The sequence below is a fragment of the Cynocephalus volans genome, chromosome 3 (assembly GCF_027409185.1).
Source record: "Cynocephalus volans isolate mCynVol1 chromosome 3, mCynVol1.pri, whole genome shotgun sequence".
NCBI lineage: Eukaryota > Metazoa > Chordata > Mammalia > Dermoptera > Cynocephalidae > Cynocephalus > Cynocephalus volans.
This window is the reverse complement of record NC_084462.1, coordinates 181,618,823-181,634,085: the sequence shown is the minus strand read 5'-3', so window position 1 is coordinate 181,634,085 and position 15,263 is coordinate 181,618,823.

Sequence of the window (15,263 nt, the reverse complement as noted above, 5' to 3'; positions counted from 1 at the left end):
AGCAATGCGACTGTAGTTTAATAGGCTTCTGATCTGTTTGCTTCTGGTCAGTTCCATGCTCAAGGTTCTCTTCTAGACATAGTTCTCAATTCAGCCTTGTTTGTGGCCTTCAATTTACGGGAGCTTCCTTGAGGCTCTGCAACAGATGCCTGGAGGGAGGGGCAGTAACAGCCTTCCTGTGCTCTTTGAATCAAGTCTGAGCCATTTGTTAAACTGAATGTCTCATAGACTGCTCTCTGCCAAGGTTTTTTGTAGCATTATTCTCCTATTACTTGGGCTGTAGAAACTTTGCTAACGCCGTGAGACTTTTGCTCTCTGAACTTCTCTCATTCCTTCCATTTCTGCTTGAAAAGTGGCAGTTCTTGCTTGTGCTTATCTTTGTCTTGAAATATCTTACTAGGGTAGTCAGTAGATTCAACACACTCCATCGCTCTGACTCTTCCCACCACTTTTCCTAGGCCACTTGGTCTGTGAAAGGCAGCAGTTACTGTAGACACTCATTCATTGTCATGATATACCAGGCTTTCCAGCGGTACAGCCTGCTATCTGCTACTTGACTACTAAGCCAAAGCCACATATATTGGGTTTTTGTTCATAGCAGCACCCCACTTCAGGGAACTCATTTGGTGTTGGTCAGGGTTCAGTCTGGAAAACAGAAACTCCTCTAGGTATTTCAAGCAGGAAGTCACCTGAAACAGTGAATTACAGACTTACGAAACCATTATCAGGGCTGGGGGTGATTGTAGTGGCCACAAAGCCAGGGAAAGCTGCTGTCGGCTTTTCAGAAAATGAGAAAACGCAAGAGTTGCAGGAAACTGCTGCAGACCAGCTGGGCCCTCTGTAGGACCAGGAGGCTGAATTTCAGGAGAATGCCCAGAGGCTGCTGGTGTAATATGACATCTGCCCAATGCTAAAGCCCCTGCTCCTGCCCACTCCTGCCCAGCCTCTCTGCAGCTCTCCTGCTTTGTGGATCTTGTGGAGTAGCTGAGCCTCATTGCTGGTCAGGATTCAGGTGATATTGTTCCTACTATACAAGGGAAAGCATAGACTGGGAGGAAATGGTGCTTTGTTACCAACACACAACCCAGCTTCTCCTAAAGTGAGGGGAACACTAAACCTCACAAAAAATAGGGGAAACAATCCTCAATATTTTGCTATTAAATTATCTTACAGATAAATAGTTTGCTAAATGAATACAAAATATATGCATACATTTTTATTTTTATAATTATTTTTATTTATAGACTATAAAGCAATTGGCAAAATAGGAGAGGGAACATTTTCTGAAGTTATGAAGATGCAGAGCCTGAGAGATGGAAACTACTATGCATGTAAACAAATGAAACAGCACTTTGAAAGGTAGGCAATCAAAGCCATATTTAAGACTAAATACAGATACAGGTTTAAGTCAATATGGGCAACTCAATATTGGTGGGAAGATTGTACTCAATTAATAATATGTAAGATACAATCAGATTTCTTTGGACAGTAAGGATTATGGGCTAATGTTATGTTTATCATACTGGAGTTTACTCATGTCCAGGTTTACTGTAAATATCAATGATTAATGGCCACAAGAAATTTAAGTTGTAAAAAGTTGCCTTACTTTAAACAGTGTATATGTTCCTGAAAGTTGTGTGTGTGTGTGTGTGTGTGTGTGTGTGTGTGTGTGTGTGTGTGTGTGTGTGTTGGATTCCTATAAATAAAACCTTAGTCTAAATATGTTAGCGGCCCTTGCAATTTATTAATTGTGAATCAATTAAAATATTACTGTATTGAAAAATAATTTCTAGGTAGGGATGGAGAAATGTATTCCCTGGGAGTGATCAGCTGCCATTTGTGGAGAGGGGAACTATAGTTTTAGACTATTCCCGTGGAGGACTGCTGTGGCTTTTTCCTTCAGAGCAGCCTGTTAAAATCTTGGAGTTTGTCAGCTTAACATACATCACACTAACGAGTCAAAAACTGGACGTGATTAGGAAACTCTATCAGAATAATGCAGTAAATGGTGACTTCATTGTAATTGTTAAACTTTTCAATAAACAGGTTTGAAGCCCAACCTTTTTTTTTTTAATATCGAAGGAATTGAAGCCTCCAAATGTCCAAAGTAATTAAAAAAAAAAATTAATTCCCCTATATTGATGCAGAGCCTTCTGAAGTATCTTGATGTATAAACCTTGATTTCAGACTCTTAATGCGAACAATTGTTTCTCAGATTGGAAAAGGAGTATGGGACAGTCAAAGGGTATTGTATTAGTCTGTTTGTGTTGCTTGTAACACAAATATCTGAAACTGGTGATTTCTTAAGAAACAATATTTATTGCTTACTGTTTCTGAGGCTGGGAAGTCCAAAGTCTAGAGAACACATCTGGTGAGGGCTTTGTTGGTGCGGTTGCACAGCGATGCAGGGTATCACATGGTCAAGATGGCTTCAGCAAGAAAGAAACTAACCTCCTTACTTATTCTCCTTTTAAAGCCACCAGAACCACGCCCATGACCGCCATTAAACCAGCAATGGATTAATCCATTCACTAGGACATGGTCCTCATAATCTAATCACCTCTTCAAGGCCCCATCTTTCAGTTACCATCATAGGATTTCCCACCCTCTTAACACTGTTGCAGTGGGGATTAGGTTTCTAATACACGGACTGTGGGGGACAAAATTCAAACCATAGCAGGTATTGAGAATAGTAATTTCATCCTCACAACATCCAGACAGGTAGTTATCATCCCAGTTTTACACAGGAGGAGAGTTGCTTAGAGACCTGAAGTAATTTGACAGTTGTCACTCTAGATCACTAGGTGGGCAGAGACAGATTAGAATCTAAATTTTTATGAGGGAGAATCCTCGTCCTTCACTGCACAAAGTGTGTGACAGTTTACCTGCCACTGCCAATACTGAAGCTACTGGGTCTTCTGCTTTTCTTCTTTTAACACTTCTTCCTCTGTGTGTTCCCCATTCTCTGTATTTCTTTATCTTTTCCCCCAACTTCATCTTTACCTTTCAACTACTCAGGAGAAAGAATTTGATACACGGTGACAGAGTTTGGATGTGTTGTCCTCTACAAAACTCCTGTGGAAATGTGATCCCCTATGTGGCAGTGCTGGAAGCTGTTTGAGTCATGGGGGCAGATCCCTCATGAATGGATTAATGCTCTCCTTGGGGGAGGGGGGCCTGAGTGAGATCTTGCTCTGTTAGTTCCCATGAGAGCTGGTTGTTTAAAAGACCCTGGCACCTCCCCTCTCTCTCTTGCTTCCTTTGGCCATGTGATCTGCTTGTATCTTCCGGCTGCCTACTGCTTTACGCCACGAGTAGAAGCAGCCTGAGGCCCGTGACAGATGCAGCTGTCCCAGAATCGTCAGCCAAATAAACCTCTGTTCTTTATAAATTACCCAGTCTCAGGTATTTCTGTTATAGCAACACAAGCAGACTAATACACATGGTGTACTGATTATCCCATATCTAAAGAGCTGACTTCCTTAAACAGCCACCTTTGAGAAAGCTACCACAAACCCAAAGTAGCCAATACAGGACTTTGGAAGCAAGATGTGATGCATTTCCACCCTAGGGAGAGGACTGGAATTCTTGTCAGGTGTCCCCTTTCAGTTTCAGGGGTCGATGTACTTGTAGACAACAGTGGGACATGCCAGCTGTTACTTTGGTGAAGAGCTAAATATAAAAATGGACTGGACAAATAGCTACAGACTTAGGCACTTCCAAGATTATTACTGTGTCAGAGTAATGCACAGTCACATTCACTCTGTTGAGTTGGCTGCCAAGGAAAGATCCCATTTGGTCACAGATATGTCTTCAGGAAGGCAGAGATATCTGTAACACATTTTAGAAAGTTTCCACCAAAGAAGATTAGAAGGTTCTAAGGAACAGTTCTTTGGGGGGTGGAGAATGCTCAGTTTATCTAGAGAAGTTCCTTCTCATATCGCCTCAGTCCCTTGGGAGAATGTGGGTTTACCGAAGGGACGTGGTTTCCTGGTGAGGAAGCATATCCTGGATCTGCCATCTGCCAGATCCCCGACACTCTGAACATGCCTTATCCATCTGAATTTTGGTTTGCTTGTCGTGAGGTGCTTAAGGACTGAATGAGAGAATGAACAGAAAGCTGGCAAGGTGGGGCCCATGGTAAATGTTCAGTAGATGGTAGCCTTCATTACTGTAAGTGTAATCATTTGTTGTATTTCAGAAACAATATATGTTCTTTGCTATTAACTTTAAAAGTGGTTAATTAGAACCTTTAAAAAACCCATAATAAGTAAAGGTCTTTACTAAAATACCACTGAATTGGTATTACTTTATTTTTAAAATGTTTGTGTATGGGGCAAGATTAGTGGCAGGGTTTTGTTTTTGTTGTATAAATCACAGTTTTGCATATTGGCTTTATCAAAAGGAAAGTACACTTGCTCTAGCTGGGGGTAGTTTGTGGTTATTTGGTATATAGAATCAGTGATAGTCTAGTGTTTAGTTTTGACAGGGACCTATTACATGCCTTAGAAAAAGCATGACCTGCTAACCTGTGTAGTCCAAACCCAAGGAGAATTGGACTTTGGCTTTCATATTGTGAGTTCTCATCTGCTCTTGATGTATATGTTAAAAACCATAGATTATAATCCAGTGCTGTCATTTTTTTTTTCAAACTTGTTCCACCTCTGGCCATGGTGAACCCTTAAAGGTTTGCTCCCATGTTCTTTTGACATGCCCTATCCTTTTTATTTTCTTTTTTTAACACTACTTTTTGGCACTGTAAGATTTTCTAGGTTCATCTTATGTTGTCCTTGCCCCTGCCTTAGAATCTGCCATTTCTCTAAGGAGTCCTGGTTCCTTTTAGTGGAAAAAGGTATTTAGAAAACAAGATCTTGGCACTGGGTGTGCTCATTGCTGCTCGGATGTCAATGCCTCTAGGCCCTCTCAGCAGATAGAACTAGTATGTATGTATACTAACCCATCTATGCACACATATCCCTCTTTCTCTCTCTCATACACACACACACACACACACACACACACACATACACACACACACACACACACATACACACACACACACACACACACACCACTAAATAAATTGGGATGAGGGGACAGTTCTTCCTTGTAGAAGACTTTTCATTAATAAATAGAGAAGGAATGAGGAAAATAGACATTCATCAATAAAATACTACAGTAATAATTTCTGCAGGCAGGATCCACTGATAAATGCTAAAATTAATGGGTGAAACTTTAAAGAGAACAGGATTTCTGCACAGCCTCCAAAATTTTAATTATCTACCTGCAAATATTAATGTTAATTACTATTTATTACTATTCATAATAAATACTAATTAGTACTTAGTATTTACTGTGAAGGTTTTAGCATATGTCCACAAATTATTTGACGTTCCTTCCTCCTTAATTTTCTTCTTGGACTTAATCACTTGCTTTAAAGAACAGAAAATAGAAGGGGAGAAATAGTAGCTTTACAGTGAGAAATCTGGCAGATACTACCCTAACTAAATTATCAAGGTTATTATCATCAGTAGTAAGACATGTTGATATCATGTACCCCCTGATATAATAGGATGGGAGGGTATATCACCTCTGTGGTGTTCTTTCCCCAAAATTAATAATCTTAGTTTAATTATGAGAATATATCAGACAAGCCCAAATGGAGCAACATTCTGTAAAATACCTGCCCAGTACTTTTCAAAACTGTCAGGGTGATGAAAAACGAAGAAAAGACTGAGGAACTATGACAGATTGGAGGTGATTAAGGGGACATGACAACTTAATTGCAACCTGGAATCCTGGATCCTGGAAGGCAAAAAGACATTAAGTAGAAAAACTGGGGAAATTTGAATAAAATCCTTAGTATAGTTAATAGTGTTGTACAAATGTTAATGTCTTACTTTTGATAAATGTTATATAAGATGTTAATATTAGGGGAAGTTGGGTGAAAGGGACTCTGTACTATCTTTACAACGTTTTTGTAAGTCTAAGATACTTTAAAAATAAACAGTAAAAAATGAATCAAAACAAGCAAAGAACAACCATAGGAGATCTGGAACAACTCATAGTGCTCATAAATTTGTATTGATAAAGGTATTGCTATTATTTCTGATTTATAGGAAGAAATGACTTCTAGTTTCTTCTAGAAAGACAATTCTCCTTGGGTTTGGACTACACAGATTAGAAGGTCATGCTTTTCTAGGGCACATAATAGATACCCATCAGTGCTAAACACTAGACTCTGTCGCTGATTCAATACATCAAACAATAACAAATTATCACTAGCCGAGAGCAAGTGTACTTTCTCAGTAAAGCCAATATGTGAAACTGTGCTTTTGGTGTCATCTCTAGGGATGAGATTGCTAATAATTTGTTGCATATTCTAGTGTCGCTAGTACTTGATCCACAAATTAAATTCTTGGTTCTGTTTCTTGGTTCTGTTTTTGTTTTTTAACTGTGAAAATCATATTTTCTAGCTTTTAGAGTTCTGGAGTATCTATCATCATTATAAAACAATCTTATTCACTTGAATAGTAATTTCGAAGTTAATTTTAGATACCTTTAAAAATCCATTTCTGCTTACTTACCATTGTCTGAATGAATCCTCAAAGTCACTTTGCACAGTTGTGTGGTGGTCTGAGGAACGTGAAGCATTAACAGAGGAAAATCACACTGACTCACTCGGGCAGAATGAGGTTGGTACTTAGAGCCTCTGACCCCTACCTCCTCCAGGTTTTACTTCCACTCCTTTCCTTCTGCTTTAATTGAAATAGAAATTGATGACTTTTGCAATAATCTTTGGTAATATGAAGTTCAGGTAAGGTTAAAAAAGCAAAACTGAACAAAAACAAAAATGAAAAACCACGCAATGCATTAATACTGTATTAGGAAGGATACTTTCAGCTTCTGAGGGTTGTGTTCCTCCTGAGTTACTCGAAGCCTTGGTTTAGGAATAATGCAGTCAGTTACTTGCCTGAGGTTTGCGACAAGACCAAGTCCTCTTGATATCTTTTTTGGCATATGTTCAGAATTTTCTCCCACCTATATTCACCAAAAGTACACAATTAAGAATAGATTCTCTTTTGCTATGATTTTATTCTGTATTTTTCCTATAGAAATATTACAAAGAAATAGAATGAGTCTCTTTTAAAAAAAAAAATCCCTAGTCTTGGTATTTGTAGGATCTCTCTGTGTGCACGGAAGCAGTAAGATTAACACACAGCTGCCAAACCTAGTCAGCATAGTGTTACTAGTTCCAACTCTAAAGATAGAACTGGCAGCTCTTCCATTTTTAGTTATGTGATCTCGGACAATTCCTAAATTTCTCTGTGCCTCAGTTTCTTTATTTATACAATGGGGATAACTACAGTACCTACTTCATAAGGTTATTGTGAGGGTCAAATTAAATAATACAGGTAAAGCACTTAGCACAATGGTGGCACATGGAAATCAAGCAACTTGCCATATAAATCAACACTTCCATAACAGGTAATACAAGTTAGTGGAGTTCGAAGACTGTTTTGAAAATTGAAGAGATAACAGTAATGAAAGTAATGAGGATTACAGCAGTTGTTCACTAAGCATCTGGTGCCGTGAAGAGTACTAGGTCAGTCAAATACATGTGTCATTTAATCCTCACTGCAACCCTAGAGAATGATGCTGTTGTCACTGTCTTTCAGATTAGAGAACTGAGAGATTAAGTTCCCCAACCTGCCCCATGTCACCCAGCTAGCAAGTGTAGAGCTGAGCCTGGATCCTAGGTCTGTGCAGGTCCAGAGCCTGTATTCTTTCCAGTGTTCTTCTCTGCTGCAGAACATAGTGTTGCGGTCAGGTCTAGACTTGGTACACAGTTTTTCTCAAGTCACATCTCTAAGTAGTCCTCAAATTACTTTTATAAAAATAAAAAGTCTTTTTTGTAATGTTGTAAATGAAAACGAAGGCAAGAGGGATTTGCTCTGAACTTATTCTGGTTCTGGTGGCTGCCCGTTTAAAAAAAAAAAAGTCAAGAAATTCATGAGTCACTGTAGAAGCTTTTTACTTAAAAAGAATATTATATGGAACATTTCAAACACATACAAAGTTAACAGTAACAAATACCATGTACCTCGCAGCCAGAATTAACAACCCTATGATTTTTATTTAATCTATACCTCCACCTAGTCCTCTACTTGGTCACTGTTATCTGTCTTAGTATAGTTTGAGCTGCTATAACAAATTACCGTAGACTTGGTTATACAACAGACATTTATTTCTCACAGTTCTGGAGGCTGGGAAGTCCAAGATCAAGGTGCCAGCAGATCTGGCGTCTAGTGAGGGCCTGCTTCATGATTTGCAGATGATCGTCGTCTTGCTGTGTCCTTGCATGGGAGAGAGCAGAAAGAGAGGAATCAGGCTTTCTCCAGTCTCTTCTTATAAAAGTACTAATCCCATCATGAGAGCCTACCCTCATGACCTAATTACCTCCTAAATGCACTACCTCCTAATACCATCCCCGTTAGGGGTTATGGTTTCATCATATGGATTTTGGGGGACATAGATATGCAGTCCGTAACATTATCCAGTTCTCTTTTTTTAAGGTAAAATTTGTATCCGTTGAAGTGTACATAGCCTAACTGTACAATGTTGACAAATGGGTATTCCCATGCAATCAAGATACAGAACATTTTGTCACCCTAGAAAATTCCTTCATATCTCCTTGCAGTTTCCCACCTCCATCCCAGGCAACTACTATTCTGGTGGTGGTGGGGTTTTTTTTTTTTTTCCCCTTTGTCCTCTTCTAGACATTCATATTAAATGGAATTTCATAATAGGTACTCTTAGTCTAGCTCGTTTAGCTCAGTGTAAAGTCTTTATCAGTAGTTTATACCTTTTAAATGTTGAGTATTATTCATCCAAATTTATGACTGCAACACCATTTGTTTATCTGTTCTCCTGTTAATGGACTTCTGGATTGTTTCTAGTTTTGGGCTACTATCAATGAAGCTGCCATGAAATTCTTAAATAAGACTTCTTGTGATTATATGTTTCCTTCCTTCCTTCCTTCCTTCCTTCCCTTCCTTTCCTCCCTCCCTCCCTCCCTCCTTCAGCTGGCTGATGAATATTTTTATTTTTCTTAGGTAATTACCTAGAAATAGAATCACTGGGTCAAAGGGTAGGTGTATGTTTAACTTTGTAAGAAACTGCCAAGCCTTTTTACAAAGTGATTGTAGCTTTTTATATTCCCAGCAGGAAAGAATAAAAGTTCTAGTTGCTCCATATACTCACCAGCATTTGGTGGTGTTAGTCTTTTAAATTTAAGCCATTGTGGTGAGTATATTGTTCTCTCATTGTGGTTTTAGTTTCCACTTCCCTGATGATTAATGATGATGAACACTTATTCCTGTGCTTATTGGCCATTCGTGTATCTTCTTTTGTGAAATGTCTATTCAGGTTTTTTGCCCATTTAAAAATTTAAGCAATTTGTCTTTTTATTGAATTATAATTCTTTTTTTTTTTTTTTTTTTTTTTTTTTTTGTCTTTTTCGTGACCAGCACTCAGCCAGTGAGTGCACCGGCCATTCCTATATGGGATCCGAACCCGCGGCGGGAGAGTCGCCGCGCTCCCAGCGCAGCACTCTACCAAGTGCGCCACGGGCTCGGCCCGAATTATAATTCTTTATATGTTCTGCATACCAGATAGGTTTTGCAATTAGTTTTTCCCAATTTGTGGTTTGCCTATTTATTTTCTTTATGGTGTCTTTTGATGTGCTGAAGTTTTTAATGTCAATGAAATACAATTTATGGAATTTTTTTTTATGGTTATTGTTTCCTGTTCTCTGTCATAGAAATCTTTGCCTACCCCCAGATTGTGAATATATCCACCTATGTTTTCTTTAAAAAGCCTGGTAGTTTTAACTTTTACATTTAGGTCTATGATCCATCTTGAATTAATTTTTGTATATAGTGAAGGTGTAGGGGTCAGGGATCATTTTATTTTCCCCCAAATGGATATCCAGTTGTTTCAGCCCCATTTGTTAAAAAGACCTTTCTTTCCCCTATTGTATTGTTTTGTCAAAAGTCAATTGACTGCAAAGGTGTAGATCTGTTTTGGACTCTCTGTTCTGTTTCATTGATCTCTTTGACTGTCCTTATGTCAATACCATCCTGGTTTGATTAATGTAGCTTAATAGTTTTGAAGTCAGCTAATTTAAGTCTTCCATCTTCGTTCATCTTTTTAAAGACGATTTTGCCTATTCTAGGTCCTTTGTATTTCCATGTACATTTTTAGAATCAGCTTGTCAATTCTTTTTTTTTTGGTGGCTAGTTGGTACAGGTATCTGAACCCATGACCTTGGTGTTATAAGGCTGTGCCTCAACTGACTAAGCTAACTGGCCAGCCCCATCTGGTCAATTCTATTAAAAAACAAAACCTACTGAGATGAGTGGGATTGTGTTGAATCTGTAGATCAGTTTGGGTGAGAATTCATATCTTAACAATATTGAACTTTGAAATTCATGAACATGTTATAACCATCTCTATTTATTTCAGTTTTCTGTTGTTTCTCTCAGCTATGTTTTGTAATTTCACTGTAGAGGTCTTACATGTCTTTCGTTAAGTATATTTCTAAGTATTTTGTATTTTATAACACCATTGTAAATGGAATTTTAAAAAATTTTTATTTTCCCATTGTTTGCTACAAGTATGTAGAAATGCAATTAATTTTTGTTTGTTGACTTTGTATCCTGAGACCTTGCTAAATTCACTTTTTAGTTCTAGTACTTTTTTGTTGATTTCTTAGGATTTTCTACTTAAAGAAATATGTCACCTGAAAATAGGGACAGTTTTGCTCTTTTTTCCCATTGTTTATGAGTTTTTTCTTGCCTTTTTCACTAGCTAGGATTTTCAGTAGAATGTTGAACACAAGTAAGGGGAAAGCATTCAATATTTCACCTTTATAAGTATGATGTTAGCTGTAGATGTCTTTTATCAAATTGATAAAGTACTTTTTCATAACTAGTTTACTTAGAATTTTTATAATGAATTGGTGTTGAATTTTGTTGAATTTTTTTGGTAATTATTGAAATTTTTGTTTTTCTTTATTCTGCTTTATGGTGGATAGCATTGATTCATTTTTGAAAATAAACCAACCTTGCATTCCTGGGTTAACTGGGATTCCTCACTTATTCATGGTATATTATCCTTTCTACATATTGCTGGATTTGATATTTTGTTGAGTATTTTTGTATTTATGCTCATAAGGGATAATTTTCTTTTCCTGTAAAAAGTCTTTTTAGGTTTTTGAATAAGGCTTTTTTTCCTGGCCTTACAGAACAAGTTGGGAAGTGTTCATTCCTCCTCTTTTTTCTGAAAAAGTTTATGTAAGAGTATTTCTTTCTTAAATGTTTGAAATAATTCACCAGTGAAATCATCTGGTCTAAGAGTTTTCTTTGTGGGCAGGGTTCCCCCCCATGATGTCTATTATAATATTATAATTTTAAAAATGTTTTTATCATTATAATAAAAAAATGAAGTAGTGAAATGAGTGATAACATCAAGGTACATCTATACCATGGAATATTAAAGAACTATGCCAGATAATTTGGAAGGATTTTCATAAGATTTTTAAAAAGCTTTACTGAAGTATAATTTGCATATCATAAAATCCAACCATTGTAAATGAGTTTTAGGAAATTTATACAGTTGTGTAAATATCACCACAATCCCATTTTAGAACACTTCCATCATTTGTTGGAAGGTTTTTGATAAAAAATTGTTTCTTTGATAGGGCTGTTTCAATTTCCAGTTTTATTTTGCATCAGATTTGGTAATTATGTGTTTCAAGGAATTTGTCCATATAATCTAAATTGTCATTTATTGGAATACAGTTGTTCATAATACTGCCTTATTATTTTTTTAATATCTAATTGTAGTGATTCCTCTTTCATTCCTGATATTGGTTGGTGTAGTGTTTTTTTTTTTTTTTAAAAGATGACCAGTAAGGGGATCTTAACCCTTGACTGGTGTTGTCAGCACCACGCTCAGCCAGTGAGCGAACCGGCCATCCGTATATGGGATCTGAACCCGGGGCCTTGGTGTTATCAGCACCACACTCTCCCGAGTGAGCCACGGGCCGGCCCTGGTGTAGTGTTTTATGTCTTTTTTCTCCATCAATCTTGCTAGGGTTTTATCAATTATTTAAATCTTTTCAAGAAGCCAACTTTGGGCTTTGTCAATTTTCTCTATTATTTGTTTTCTATTTCATTGGTTTCTGCTCTTTTCTTTATTATTATTTTTCTTCTCCTTACTTTGGATTTAATTTACTCTTCTTATTCAAGTTTGTTAAGGTGGACACTTAGATAATTGATTTTAACCTTTTCTTCCTTCCTAATATAGGCATTTAAAGCCATAAATATCCTTCTAAGCACTATTTTAGCTGCATCCCATAAATTTTGATATGTTGTGTTTTCTTTATTATTTGGTTTGAAATGTTTTCTAATTTTCCTTGTGATTTCTTCTTTACCCATGGATTATTTACAAGTGTATTGTTTAATTTCCAAATATTTGGGGCTTTTCATTGCTTTGTGTTGCTTCACCCCCCCAAGGATTTGTCACCCCACTTCCCCTGGGTGATGGAGATGCAAAGGATTACTCAAAGCCTGTCTCTACTGAGCAGTGAGAAGCCCCGAAGTGGTTAACTTCCCTGAGACCCTCCAGCAAGAGGCATCCCTTCCTCAGGAAATTAATGCCGAATTGGGGTTCTCTTCCTGCATTTATTTTCCAGACCAGGAAGTTACAGGAAGAGAACAAAGGTGGGATTATAGTTTAACAATATAGTCTGGTCAACTTTCAGTGAAACAAGCCAGATGACATTCCCGTAGATAATTAAGTGATCTTACAGCAATTTCTTAGTATCTTTACATAACAATCAGTAACTAGTCTGTCCTTGAGCCAGCAACCTTGCTGTGCCACAAATCCTTATCTTACACCAGAGACTTATAGCCTGAGGAAAATTTCCAATCTTCCACAAGGTCAATATTTGAAACTGCAAGACTTTGGAAAACCAGGCCCTGTGAGGTACATATGCTTTATAGTATATTCCACAGCTTTTCTAAATAGCTTACTGTTACCGATTTCTGTTTAATTTCATTATGGTCAGAGAACATGTTCTGTAAAGTATTCAGTCTTTTGAAATTTATTGAGACTTATCTTTTGATCCAGCACATTGTCTGTGTGGGTGAATGTTCCATTATACTTAAAAAGAATATTTTATCTGAAGTTGCTGAATATACTGTTTTATAATTGTCAGTTAGGTCAAGGTGCTTAATAATATTGTTAGGATATTCTCTATTTTTACTGATTTTTTGAAAGATTGTTCATATCTAATTTATGGGAGAAGAGAGTTAAAATCTCCAACTCTTTCTTTCTTTAGTTCTGTCAGTTTTTACTTCATGTACGTTGAAGCTCTGTTATGAAGCACAGACACGTTTATAATTTGTCATGCCTTCCTGATGTATTTACCCTTTATATCATCAGGAAATCATAAGTAGTATAATAGTCTTTATATTGTAATCTATTTTGTCTAATATTAATATAACCATTTCTTTTTCACCTTCACCTTAATTGAAGGCTTTCTTACGACAGATTGTATTAGTTAGATAAACTTATTTTTCATAAAAATCCTTCCAATAAAATCAAATGTTGAAATTTCATAATCTTTAAAAAAAATTTTTAAAGACTGAGTCCAGGTAATTATAATTTTTTCCAGTTGTGGAAAATTACATTTACAGTAGATATCATCTGGTTCTTTTGAAGCAGAGGCTGCCCACATTCCTCTTAGGTTCAGTACCATGATTTTTTGTTTCCAACAGAACAGTAAAAAAAACCTGCAAACTGTTACCTGAACACAAAATTCAAAGCAAGTCCAAGGCAAAGAAAAATGGTTACTTCTAGTATCTTTAGATTTTTTTTTTTCATGATTTTTAGAAGAGAGAGTTGATTTAAATTTTATTAAGCCCTGTTATTTGAACAGTTGCTAGGTCCGGTATCTAGCAATACCCAGATAGATGAGCCTTCCTAAATATTTGTTTCAGTTCATTATTTCTCAGTAAATGCCTGTGGATATATGAAAAAATTCTGACTGCAATAAGCAAAATACATTTTGGGGTGTGATAACTGGTTTCATATTACAGATGAGAAGAATAGGTATAAGTCTAAATAACATGGCTATTTGACTATGCAGTTCTAAAACTAATTTTTCAGATAGGGTGTTCAAATATTGGAATGACTGCTAGCTCCAGTTAGTTTCTTGTTCTTTCTACCTAAAGCAAGATTTCTCACCCTCAGCACTAATGACATTTTAGCCCGGATTATTTTTTTTTTGCCTTTTATGTTATAGAGTATTTAGCAGCATTCATGGCTTCTACCCACTGGATGCTGATATCACCTCCTCCCCAACTTGTGACAACTAAAAATGTCTCCAGACATTGTCAAATGTCTCCTGGGGAGCAGACTCCTCCACAGTTGAGAACCACTGATCTGCATGCCATGGGCAAAGGCTTGACAGTCACCAGGTGGAGTGGTGGGGGTTCTTTAGAGGCCTTGGCCTCAGGGACCATGATTAAGAGCCTCCCTGGCCTCTTCCTAATGCAGATCACAAGAAGGAGATTAAAAGATGCTCTATTATCCATTATATAAATATCCCCAAAGAAAAGTTTTACTTCTTTTTCTTTATTTACCTCCCTTGCCCCAAGAAAAAAAGCTATTTCCAACATGTCACACAAAGGATGTTCTGGGGTGGTGTATTATCTGGAACCCTATTCTTCTGTAGAATGGTAACTAGATAGCATGTGATGAAAAGATCCCGGGGCCAAAAAGTTCAGGAAATGTTGGTTTAAATAAAGGTAAACTATATATTTTTTTACTCTGTAGGGCTTTTGAGAGCTTTTAATATCAACTGTAAATGTGGCTCTCGAAGAGGCACTAGAGTGGGCCTATTTCTCTAACTTTTTGAACATGAAATTTCCTCATAAAGCATTTTCCAGAGAAATAATTGTTATGTGGGACGTATTTTGGGAAGTGCTGTCCTAGAGGCATTTAGAGGAGGCATTGGCTCTGTGGGCCAGGGTACTGGTGAGGAGCAGATGGGGTGCGTAATAAGCCGAGGAGGCGTGAGAAGACATAATAAACAGACAGGGTCATGCTCTGGTTCCTGTACACACCAGGAAGGCCATGATGGCTATTAGAGTCGGAATGACTCATGTTGTAGTTGGCAAATGGCTGCTGTC